Here is a 13,472-nt window from a genome sequence, read left to right on the forward strand (position 1 = left end):
TGAATGAAGAACTAGTAAAAGAGAACTCAACAAATCCCAGAGAAAAAAATAGTCCCAAATGCCACCAATTATCACTTTATTTACCTTGTCCAAAACCAAACCAATCAAAACTAAACAGTGTCATCAATAGGTGTTCAGAATGGTTCACTGAATGCCTAAAAGTTGTGTTTCTTTAAATGGCTGGTGCAACTTGTCTCCCTTCCCAGGATATTTCTCTTAACTCATAGTACAATCAGGCATTTTGTCTATTCTTGAAGAGATGTCAGTCTACGTATTTCTTCAGAAAGCAAATTATGAACAAGAAAACACGGATTAAAAAAATCCTCCTTCATGTGTGTTGGCAGAACACAAAGCATTTTGCCTTCAAGGCTATACTATTCTGTTTGAAGTGGCTCTTTAGTCATATAAAGCATTTACGAGTTGGCTGAATGGTTTCCATTTTGTATGAATCGATAGACTGTTAGACCCAGATTGCCAAATGGACATGTGTCTGATTAAGGTTTACAATTCCAGCCGTGTGTGTATAAATTGGGTTATATATGTACATACAGTCACTGTGTGTGCACATTGTGGCAGTTGCAAAATGGACATGTAAAAAAGTAGAGGTGCATATTGGAGTTAGAGCACTAGGCTAGAAGTCAGGAACTGCTGAGTGCTAATCCTGGCTCTAGCATGGATTTACTGTGTAGCCTTTGGCACATTACTTAATCTCTCTGCTTCAGACTCTGCAGTTCTAAAAATAGTATTTACAATAGTCTACCTCATGAGTTGTTGAGAAGTGCTTTGTAAACTTAAAGTGCTGTAGCATGGATAGGTATTATTTTGAGCGTTGCTGTACGAACATTCAGGTCATATCTTTGGACTTCCAAAGAGCATAAAATAATAACGTTACCAAATATAAGGGGAAAATCCTAAAGAATATTTCAGATATTAAAGATTTATCATTTGCATCTTACAAAAACTTACTTCTGTGTATAGCCTTTATACAACTGAGTGGTACTCTTAACTCCAATAGGACTGTTCACTTTGAGAAAGATTTGAAGTATTAACCCTTAATTTTTGTAAATTAACACTGTAGATTCATAGAGTTTAAGGGCAGAAGGGACCAATAGATCATCTAGCTTGACCTCCTATATATCACAGACCACTACATTTTGACCAGTTCCCACTGTAATGACCTCAATAACTTGTGTTACTTAGGGCTATGACAATTGATTGAAAAAAGGACATGACCTTTGAGAACACATAAAGCCTTAAGACACTGGCAGGATTATAGAACAATATTAAGCAATGATGCCAAAAGATTCCTCTGTGAGACAGGAGTACAACAAATTGGTAAGACCCATTCTTTAACAGCTTTTCATTACTATGGCATTCCCAAAACTCCCTTTGCAGAAATGCAGGATTATGGTTTATATAAATTTTTAAGATTACTATGGGCCAGATTTAAATGAAATTAATTGAAGAATAAGGTACAACTCAGTTGAAAGGTGCGTGACGCTAGTGTTGTATGTGCAAAAAAAGAGGACGTAATTCACCAATGTCTCCTGACACCTTGTGCAGTCACTAATATCTGTGCAAAGCAGGGATTTGGAGCAATCAAATTTTTCAGTTGCTCCGCTCCGGCTCCACTCCAGCTCCAGGCACAAACCTACTGCTCTGCGCTCCTGCTCTGGACTCCACTCCAAAGCCCTGGTGCAAAGTGCATGTAAAACACTATCCCACTCATCTGGTATGATTTTATGCCCACTTTGCACAGTTCTACATGACTACAGGGCAGTGAGAAATCACAGAATGCCATAGTCATGTTTCTAGTTTTAAACACAGGCCTGGTCTACACTGAAAAGTTACATCAGCATAGCTGCGTTGGCCACAGGTGTGAAAAAACCAGCCCCCTGACTGACACAGCTATGCCAACAAAAGAGTGCTTCTGTCAATTAATTCAGGCCATGGCTCCAGCTATGGTGCCATAGCTTTGCCACTGTGATCCATGGCCTAGGGCGCCAGAATAATTGGTGGGCGCCGTTTTGCCGGAGGGGGAGGCAGGCGGCTCCGATGGAGCTGCCGCAGTGGTGCCTGTGGAGGGTCTGCTGGTCTGGGGCTCCGGTGGAGCTGCCGCAGTCGTGCCTGCGGACGGTGGGCTGCTCGCGCGGCTCCGGTGAACCTCCCGCAGGCACCACTGTGGCAGCTCCACCGGAGCCGTGGAGCACCGGACCCTCTGCAGGCACCACTGTGGCAGCTCCACCAGAGCCGCGGGACCAGCACGCGGGGCGGCGAAATTGCCATGCACCTAGGGAGCTCAAACCCCTATTGCCGGTCCTGCTGTGACCCCATAATGTAGTTGCAGCCTATAGCAATGGAAGGATTCTTCCATCACTGTAGCAACTTCACCTCCCCAAGGGATGATTGCTAGAGTAACAGAAGTGGTTTTTCATCAGCTTAACTGCATCTATATTGGGGGTTAGGTTGGCATAGCTACAGTGTTACGTCAATTTAAATTTTATGTGTAGGCCAGGCCCAAAGGAGATGTTGTTCCTACATCAACAGAAAAACTCCTTCTGTCAGTTTAAAAGGCTGCGTCTACACTGCAGAGCTATGCTGGCATAGTTATACCAACATCGCTGTGTGCTGGTATAGTTTCTGTAATATAGACATACCCATAGGTGTAAAACATAAACAAAACCCCTTTGATATGAAAATCTGATATCATTAAGGCCTTCAATAATGCGTAATTCCTAAAAGTACATCTCATTGATTATTGTCTCATTTACTCCATTAAGTGCTACTGAAAGGCAAGGGCTATTTAAAACTGACTGAGCCAAAGACAGAAAAATACAGTGCAGCCTGTCACCTTAAAGTTTTGTCTAAGCTAAGAAAAAAAGGTAGGTTTTAAAAAAATGTATTCACTAGGACTACCAAGCGTGTGAATTAATGAACTGTTAAAGTGCATTAGCAGAGTGAACATGGACAGGTAGTCCATGGCAGGCTACTGTGGGATAGATTCTTATAAATTGTGTTTTAGTATAGACTAGGATTAACACCTTTAAAACATGGTAGCTGGGTGTGGTCAGCTATAGAGAGGAGTCTAGGGTTGACCATTACCAGCTAACACATTTTTAAAGATTCTAAACTGTGTCTACAGTAGATGCAAAGTCTCTGTAAACACTGATGTCTTTTTGCTTAAGCGGTGTTTCAAAACATGTTAATTAACATATGTTAGGTAAGGTATTTGTTAAGTGCACTTCATTTTCCTAATCTTAGACAGGCCCCGTGGAGACTAACAAAGTTGCTGGTGTTTGACAATGTGTGTGCAGCTACGCAATCAGTGAGTATTTCATTTGTCACAAGCTGCAGCAATCATGCCTCATAAAATGGCAGTGGACTGTGTAGAAATTTAAAGGTGCATTACAGAGAAAATGAAATCATAATTGTTACATCACTACATATGGAAGCATTTCTTTAGCCATGAGGGTCATTCATTTTTTGCATAACCGATTTTGACTGTCTCTAAAATTCAGACATAAATCCCTTTGGTCCTTCTTTCAGGGAATTCTGTTGAAAAAAATGCTTGTTTTATAAAGATCTGCAGGAGCCAGGGGAATTGGAAAATACCAGTCTTATGCAGAATCAGACGAGGATGTTAACATTTCATGGGGCTTTGAAGAAACAGGAGAAGTTGATGGGATCTGTAACAGCCATGAGAACCTATAGACTCATTTACATAAGTCAGTGCCCAGAGACCACCTACCCCACTCCCCCGCTCCTGCTGCTGCCCTGCAGGCAAGGACATGAGTCAGCATTCTGACATGAAAGTGTGAGCTTGCTCCATGTCTGCAGAACGCAATCATCTCTGAAAATCTAGGACACACTGCAGAGAAAGTCCCACCCCCACACGACATCCACTCCCAGAGTTAAAGCCAAGCTTGAACTTTTGTTTATAAAATAAAAATAATAAAAAAAGTAAAAAGAACAACAATGAAAAACCTTTTAGAAATGGAACAGCATCAAACAAGTAAAATTCTCCAAGCAATTCGCCACTCTAAACATCTAGTCCTTGGCAGCATTTGGGTGAGCTCTAGAGAGAACATGAAGAGATGTGCTCCTATGTGCAACTTAGTTCTGATCTCAGAAGCCAAAACCAGCAATGCACAGAACCAATTTCTTCTTTCTCTCTCTGGAAACAAAAGGGAGTGGTTTGGGACTTGATGCAGGTACCTGTTAAAAACTCTCAGACATCAGTATGTCTCCAGGGGCATAAGCTATTCTCAACCTGCTGCTTTTGGCCCTGTTTCAACTTTAACTATTGGTACAATGGTCTTTTTTTCTAGCTGCACTCTCCCATTAAATTTTGTTAGCTTCAAACCAACTACAACTTTACTTTACATATAGCCCTCCCTCCCCCAAATGTCTCTCTGAGCATGCAGGCTAGTCATTGTTTTCCATTTTACATTGTAGGCAAAGGACTAAGTACTAACACAGCAGAAAACTGCTTCTAACCCTTAAGGTGGCTGCAATTCAAATACAATTTGGGGAAACTGCCCTTATGAAAAATTGTGGTGCAACATCTTAGTGTGGGGAATAAAGAGGGCATATCCCCATCAGCTTTTCTTTTCACTGGAGATGTTTCCCTTCCAGATACAGGCCAACTCCTTGCCAAGTAGTGCATGTATAAGGAAGGAGAAAGCCAGAGTGAAGCAATAGAAAGCAGACACATAAGGAAAAGATACCAAGATACACCTACCCCTTCTTCAAGTTTCTCCACAGAAGGGGCGACCTTGCCCTTTATTAGTGAACCTTGTTCTAACACTGATACACAATTATTCCTAATTTGGCTGTAACATGGTTTTTTTTTTTTCTGTTCACACATGCAAGGAAATACCACAGTAAAACATGGTTGGGCCATAATCAAATTTCATAATGTATGTAAACATGACTATTTTTGTAGTGTACACTGTATTTTGGCCTATCAAAAATACGGGGCCATTGTCATCACAGGTGTCACTCCATGGACTTGTGTGGAACTACTCCAGCCATGAGTTTGGCTCTTTCAGTTTACACTTTAATAAGGCACAGAGCCAGAGGAACAATTATCTGAAGGGGAGGTATGCCGCCAGCACTCCCAGCTATCTCCGTGACACCACTGATTTCCTGAGAAAACTACAATGCATTGGTGACCTTCCAGAAAACACCATCCTAGCCACCATGGATGTAGAGGCTCTCTACACGAACATCCCACACACAGATGGAATACAAGCTGTCAGGAACAGTATCCCTGATGATGCCACAGCACAACTGGCTGCTGAGCTCTGTGCCTTTGTCACACACAACTATTTCAAATTTGATTACAATATATATCTCCAGATCAGTGGCACCGCTATGGGCACCCGCATGGCCTCACAATATGCCAGTATTTTTATGGCTGACCTGGAACAATGCTTCCTCAGCTCTTGTCCACTCACACCCCTTCTCTGCCTACGCTACATTGATGACATCTTCATCATCTGGACCCATGGGAAGGAGACTCTGGAAAAATTCCACCACGATTTCAACAGCTTCCACCCCACCATCAGCCTCAGCCTGGACCAATCTACACGGGAGATCCACTTCCTAGACACCACGGTGCAAATAGGTGATGGTCACATTAACACCACCCTCTACTGAAAACCTACCAACCGCGATGCCTACCTTCATGCCTCCAGCTTCCAATCCGGGCAAACCACACGATCCATTGTCTATGGCCAAGCACTGAGGTACAACCACATCTGCTATAACCCCTCAGACAGAGACCAACACCTACAAAATATCCACCAAGCATTCTCAAATTACAATACCCACACGAGGAAATAAGGAAACAGATCAACAGAGCCAGACGTGTACCCAGAAGCCTCCTACTGCAAGACAAACCCAAGAAAGAAACCAACAGGACTCCACTGGCCATCACATACAGTCCCCAGCTAAAACCCCTCCAACACATCATCAGGGATCTACAACCCATCCTGGACAATGATCCCACACTTTCACAGGCCTTGGGTGGCAGGCCAGTCCTTGCCGACAGACAACCTGCCATCCTGAAACATATTCTCACCAGTAACTGCACACCGCACCATAGTAACTCTAGCTCAGGAACCAATCCATGCAGCAAACCTCCATGCCTACTCTGCCCACATATCTACACCAGTGACACCATCACAGGACCTAACCAGATCAATCACACCATCACCAGTTCATTCACCTGCACATCCACCAATGTAATATACGCCATCATATGCCAGCAATGCCCCTCTGCTATGTACATCAGCCAAACTGGACAGTCCCTACGTAAAAGAATAAATGGACACAAATCAGATATTAGGAATGGCAATATACAAAAACTTGTAGGAGAACACTTCAACCTCCCTGGCCACACTATAGCAGATCTTAAGGTGGCCATCCTGCAGCAAAAAAACTTCAGGACCAGACTTCAAAGAGAAACTGCTGAGCTTCAGATCATCTGCAAATTTGACACCATCAGCTCAGGATTAAACAAAGACTGTGAATGGCTTGCCAGCTACAAAACCAGTTTCTCCTCCCTTGATTTTCACACCTCAACTGCTAGAACAGGGCCTCATCCTCCCTGATTGAACTAACCTCGTTATCTCTAGCTTGTTTGCATATATATACCTGCCCCTGGAAATTTCCACTACATGCATCCGACGAAGTGGGTATTCACCCACGAAAGCTCATGCTCCAAAACGTCTGTTAGTCTATAAGGTGCCACAGGATTCTTTGCTGATGTTATTATTGTAAGAGTTAACACCCTGTGAAGGATTTCTGCAGCAGCAGGAACACACCCTTTCATTGTCTGTTTGTTTCTGCCCTGTGGAATCTTTAGGTCTTTGCTTTTTCCCTGTTGCCTCTCCTCCTCTTGTTTCTCCCTTTTATCACAGCAGGTTTGGAAAGGGAGGAGGGTTTGGTTTAAGCGCCAATATCCCCCCCAGCTGTAGACTCTTCCCATTTCCAAATTACCAGCTGCCAACTGAGACAGGAGATTTTTTGACTCAATCTGCCACAATCTCAGTGATTTTCCCAGTGACCATTCCTGCCCAGCAATTCTCAGCCGCTAGATCAGTTGCAGAGCTTCTGAAGGGGCTTTCCCGGTACTTGTGTACATTGATTTTTTGACCAACATTTTTATAAAACTGTTTTCTTGTATGATTGAACTGAATACCAATGAGAAAAAAAAGAGGGCTTGATTCTCCATTGCTTTAAGGACCTAGGGTGACCAGATGGAAAGTGTGAAAAATTGGGATGGGGGTGGGGGATAATAGACACCAATATAAGAAAAAGCCCTGAATATCAGGACTATCCCTATAAAATCGGGCCATCTGGTCACCCTATTTATGCCAACCAGGGAGGAATAAAAACAATGACTTTCTCAGGTTAGAACACCCCTGGTTTAAGGGGGTTCCCTTGGTGGCACAGAGCTGGCTGAAAACTGTATCCTGGGGCCTGATCCAAAGCCTATTTAAGTCAGATTTGCTTTGACTTCACTGGATTTGGATCAGGCACCATCACAGCCACTGTTACAGCTATAGCACAGAGGGCATGTTGCAGGATGAAGCGGGATGGAATATGGCCAGAGAGTCTATTTCCATCAGCCCATGGTCCCCGGGGGGCAACAAGCAGCTGAAACTTAATTTAGAGCAGACCTTGCTATCCTAAAATTGCTAGATACATGTTGCAAAGGTGGCTATAAGCTTAAAAGCAGCAAAGAATCCTGTGGCACCTTATAGACTAACAGACATTTTGGAGCATGAGCTTTCGTGGGTGAATACCCACTTCATCGGATACATGCATCCGACAAAGTGGGTATTCACCCACGAAAGCTCATGCTCCAAAATGTCTGTTAGTCTATAAGGTGCCACAGGATTCTTTGCTGCTTTTACAGATCCAGACTAACACGGCTACCCCTCTGATATAAGCTTAAAGTTTATCTTTGCTTCCTTATGGTGCTTCCTTCCTACACACTGCACAGGAAAGAAGGACTTGAGATCAAGGGCTAGGAAATCTGTATATGCATATGAAGAGTGTTGGACCTTGGTTCATTGTGTGCATATGGAATTACTTCCTAAGACTATAAAATTACAGTATGAGTGCAAAAGTTGGATAGAATTAATATAACTGCAGATTTAATCCTTTAATTAGGGTGTTCCTTTATATCATACATTTGCATGACACGAATGTCTAGGTATGTATACAGTGTATACATTATCGTCCTTATGCCTGGAATTATATTTTGGTTTTGGAAGCTTTAAGAGATATTTGTACTGCATGAACCAGGATAACTGCTCTACAGAGAAATCACCACCTTCAAATCAAACAATGAAATCAGTTAAGATGGACTGAGGAAGGTAAGCGTCAAATATTTTTCTTTACAAAAGATACCTTTTCAGAAGAAGGTTGTCTTAGGACTCTCCCCTGCCTCGAAATCCATGACAAAGCTTCTTATTATACCTGTCCAGCTTTAAAACACTGGAAATGCTTAGCTCATAGGACTTTGTTCTAGAAAGGAATGCTGCTGTACAATTAAAAAGAAACAGGATAAAGGCCCCATTTCTTGAATGAGGGGGAATTGCACACTGTGGTTTGAGGGACAAGGCAGGGATTCCAAGGACTGGCTCAGCAGCAAGTGTTAGACATAGCAGCCCAAGGGCTGAGGTAACCTCTGCCCTTAACTTCAAGAGCCTGCTTCAGCAGCTGGGAACTTCTGGAACCCCTTTCATTCCACTGGACTGCAGCTGCAGCTTGTGGGGTATATGTGCATATGTGATAGAGCTGCTAGTTTTAGTATTTCTATCACAAGAGCAGTCGAAGGATACGTCTACACTGTAATGTAAGCCCATGCTTGAGCTCTGGCCCTGGCTCAAGCCGTGGGGGGTGGGGAGGGGCACACAGCCCCAGCTGAAGCCACAGGCCGGGGACATGCAGCCCTCCCTCTACTTCCACTACTGATAGCTGAAACTGAAGTCACGGAGGTCCAGTAAAGTGATTCATGGATTCCGTGACTTCTGTGACCAAATCATATCCTTAATGATTATATGACAATTAGTAGTCACATTTCTCTGCCTCACTGAATTACTCTTGCAGTTTCCTAATGCCCTGTGTTATATTTTCTGCACACGAAAAGCAACTGTGCACTTCCACTTATTTTAGACTGAGAAAAAACAGTGTAACATTAAAGAACTAAAATCAACTCTCCACATCTCCAGAACACCCTATACCTGAACTGAAGACAAAATGGTAGCTGCTGGAAGTAGAAGGCGACTTCTGGAAATTTAAATATGCAATAGCTAGAAAAGAAAACCATATCATCTCAAACAGCACACTATACTTCTTGTGGTAAAAACATCTAGAGGCAAAACCAAAGGTAATTATTACTTTCTTTTGGAGCACTCTGACTACCTAGTCAGCTAGGGTGGTGATCTATAATGTCCTTCCAATTAGCTCTCCACCCAGATTGAAGTTCTAGTTTTGAAACAATAAAGCTCCCTGAAGATATTTGTGCTGTCTCTGGAGGCGTGGAGTGGTGGCCTGATAATGCAGAGGTGGGGGAAGGATTTGAGAGCTAGCTCAGCACAGGCTAGCTGGAGAGGAAAGGAGACAAGCTGTCCCCTCAGATAGTAGGAGACATCAATGGAGCATCCATAGAGGTGCCAAGAGTTTTTAAAAAGTTCCTAGTAAGCTTTACCAGCATTGTACTTGCTAAATCAATATGAACTCTGATTTAAACACTCAGGGGCCAAATTTGAAGTAAACAGGTTTGCATGCATGAACTATATAATTCAAGTTCAAGTGGAAGGTAAAGTCAGCGTCAGCAGCTGCTGGAATTTGCAGCACATTACCATACAATTGCATTCCAGCAGTACACCAACCAGAAAACCTCCCCATTAGCCTACTTCTATTTCAGAAAGTTTGAGTTTATACTTGAGTAGGATTTTTAAAGTAACACATGCTGAAGCAAAAAGGAAACAGGGGTGACTGCTGTGGAAGAGGGGTGCATCTGGTATAACTTCAACCTGTGCAAAGTATCAGTGAGCAGTACATCACAGGACAACCCACTAGACCAGCAGAGAGTAGGGAGGATTCCAAGGGTCAGTGGTAGGGAAATGGAGACACTTCTGAAGAGGGTGTTAACAATATAAAGTCTTTGAACCTTGGCTACCGGACTATTGAAGATCCAGGCCTTGCATTGGCAAGTTTTTTTTCTCTTCTAAGTTGTAGAAGAGGCTCATCAGTAGTGTTTACTTTCAAGAACTCCCTTTTGTGATACTGAGAAATGTAAAGTGAAAGTATATTTTCACTTTTTAAACATTAATTTGTTAAATAGATGGTTTTCATGTATTTAATTTGGCAAAAATGTGACGTTTTCATCTTGATTTGACAGTGCTGTGAAGTATTTGGCACAACTCTTGCACCTAATGGGAACAGGAAGGAGGAGAAAAGCTTGTTTTATGTGTTCTCAGAAGAACTATAATAATTGTCTGAATTTTTACTAACAGACACACAGAAGCCTATAATGGACCTGAGGCTCCATTAATCTTGCTGGCAGCTTAAGCTGGCATATGTTCAGAAAGAACCAATCTATCCTGACCTCCTACACAGTCCACAGTAGCCAAAATACATAAAGAAATACTAAATACGGAATTATTTCAGTTCTGCTTCCCAATGGAAACAGTTTCTTCTGACACACCCTTTACCCCTGCGTCAGAAAACTACTCTCACTAGCTACAGTAAGTGCATGGGTGTCATTACCAGTGGGCAGAGCCAAACAACTCATGGCTTGCATCTGTGTTTACACTTTTGTAAGAGACATATGTATGCTGTATGTGAAAATGAGGTAATCTGGCATGTTAGCAGCTTTTCTTAATAAGAAGGAAAGAAAAGAGAAGAAAAGAAAAGAAAAAAGAATTGCTGGATGTTGATACATGTTTACTGGCACTCCTACCAGGAAAATTAAAAAAGAGCAGAAGTTTTCTCAATGCTCATTGTCTTTAACTTTATTCCAGCCTTGATGGTTCCATTAGTAACTCCTTTGCGGTCTGCACACCGGCTGCTTTCCCAGGCCTTTTGTGGGAGTTCTGAACTCACTGTTCCTAGGGAATAAATAATCATATGTGCCTATTATATAAATTACTAGCAATTGATAAATCAGTTAATTATACCTGACTGTTTCTTGAGTTGTGTACTTTGGATATATCAACTTAAAACATGTACACAGGAGAAATGCCTGAATATGGCTGACAGACAAGGTGGGTGAGGTAATGTCTTTTATTGGATCAACTTCTCCTGGTGAGAAAGACAAGCTTTCCAGCTTACACAGAGCTCTTCTTCAGGTCTGGGAAACTCAGCATGTCATAGCTAAATACAAGGTGGATTGTTTAGCACAAGTAGTTAACATATAGTTTAAGGGACCATTCAATGTGAAGTGGCCCATTAACATCACTTCAGTCAGAGGGAAGGAAAGGAAGGGATGGTGGGGAGGGGAGGTAACTAGCAGGGGAAGGGGGGTTGTTAGTAGGTTACAGATTGTTGTAATAAACCATAAATCCAGGGTCTCTACTTAGACTATGATTTTCAATGCCTAGTAAAGCTAATAATTTAAGCTCCCAGGCTCATGTTTTGAAGATGTGCAGAATTCCTTTCAGAATGTGGACTAAAAGTTCAGATATGGAGTGATCACTTCGCAAAAAGTGTTCATCCACAAGTGACATGTGGTGTTTTTATCTTTTATCATTGTTCTTTGTGAGTTCATTGGAGAGGATTGTGATTGTCTGGTTTCACCCACCTAGTTGTTATTGGGGCAGTTGATGTACTGTATGATGTATCAGAGGGGTAGCCGTGTTAGTCTGGATCTGTAAAAGCAGCAAAGAATCCTGTGGCACCTTATAGACTAACAGACGTTTTGGAGCATGAGCTTTCGTGGGTGAATACCCACTTCCTCAGATGCATGTAGTGGAAATTTCCAGGGGCAGGTATATATGTGCTAGCAAGCAAGCTAGAGATAACGAGGTTAGTTCAATCACGGAGGATGAGGCCCTGTTCTAGCAGTTGAGGTGTGAAAACCAAGGGAGGAGAAACTGGTTTTGTAGCTGGCAAGCCATTCACAGTCTTTGTTCAATCCTGAGCTGATGGTGTCAAATTTGCAGATGAACTGAAGCTCAGCAGTTTCTCTTTGAAGTCTGGTCCTGAAGTTTTTTTGCTGCAGGATGGGCCACCTTAAGGTCTGCTATAGTGTGGCCAGGGAGGCTGAAGTGCTCTCCTACAGGTTTTTGTATATTGCCATTCCTAAAGTCTGATTTGTGTCCATTTATCCTTTTCCATAGAGACTGTCCAGTTTGGCCGACGTACATAGCAGAGGGGCTTTGCTGGCATATGATGGCGTATATTACATTGGTGGATGTGCAGGTGAATGAACCAGTGATGGTGTGGCTGATCTGGTTAGGTCCTGTGATGGTGTCACTGGTGTAGATATGTGAGCAGCAAACCTCGATGCCTACTCTGCCCACATATCTACACCAGGTCAGCCACACCATCACTGGTTTATTCACCTGCACATCCACCAATGTAATATACGCCATCATATGCCAGCAATGCCCCTCTGCTATGTACATCAGCCAAACTGGACAGTCTCTACGGAAAAGGATAAATGGACACAAATCAGACATTAGAAATGGCAATATACAAAAACCTGTAGGAGAGCACTTCAACCTCCCTGGCCACGCTATAGCAGACCTTAAGGTGGCCTCATCCTCCCTGATTGAACTGACCTTGTTATCTCTAGCTTGCTTGCTAGCATATATATACCTGCCCCTGGAAATTTCCACTACATGCAACTGAGGAAGTGGGTATTCACCCACGAAAGCTCATGCTCCAAAACGTCTGTTAGTCTATAAGGTACCACAGGATTCTTTGCTGCTTGTACTGTATGATGTATACCACATGTTGTAATGGACACATATAGAACTCATGGATCTTGAAAAGTGTGTTTTGATCATTGTAGCAATGAGATGGAGATATGTCTACAGGTTTTGCATCTGTTGTTCTGGCAGGGCCTGGTGCTGCTTTCAGTTGGCATGTTGTGGTCTGTGAGGAGCTTGCTTCTGATGATGAGCTTGGAGGGTTTGGGGGTTTTTGAAGGCCAGAAGAGGGTGTTCAGGAAAGATTTCTTTCAGGATGTGGTCCACATCAAGTATTGGTCATAATTACTTAACGATATCCTGTATGAGTTCCAGTATGGGGTGGTAGGTGATAACTTGTCTAAAGGTATGCAGTCTGAAGGGTTTTTATTTCTGTATTGAATCACATTATCTTGTGGTATTTGGGCGGCCCGTTCCATGATGCGATCTACTTCTCTGGTAGAAGGTTTAGTGAAGGTGGTTATAAGTGTGTTAAAGGACTTTCTCCTCAGAGCATATTCAGTGGTATCTGAGTGC

This window comes from Gopherus flavomarginatus, chromosome 4 (assembly GCF_025201925.1).
Source record: "Gopherus flavomarginatus isolate rGopFla2 chromosome 4, rGopFla2.mat.asm, whole genome shotgun sequence".
NCBI classification, from domain to species: Eukaryota; Metazoa; Chordata; order Testudines; family Testudinidae; genus Gopherus; species Gopherus flavomarginatus.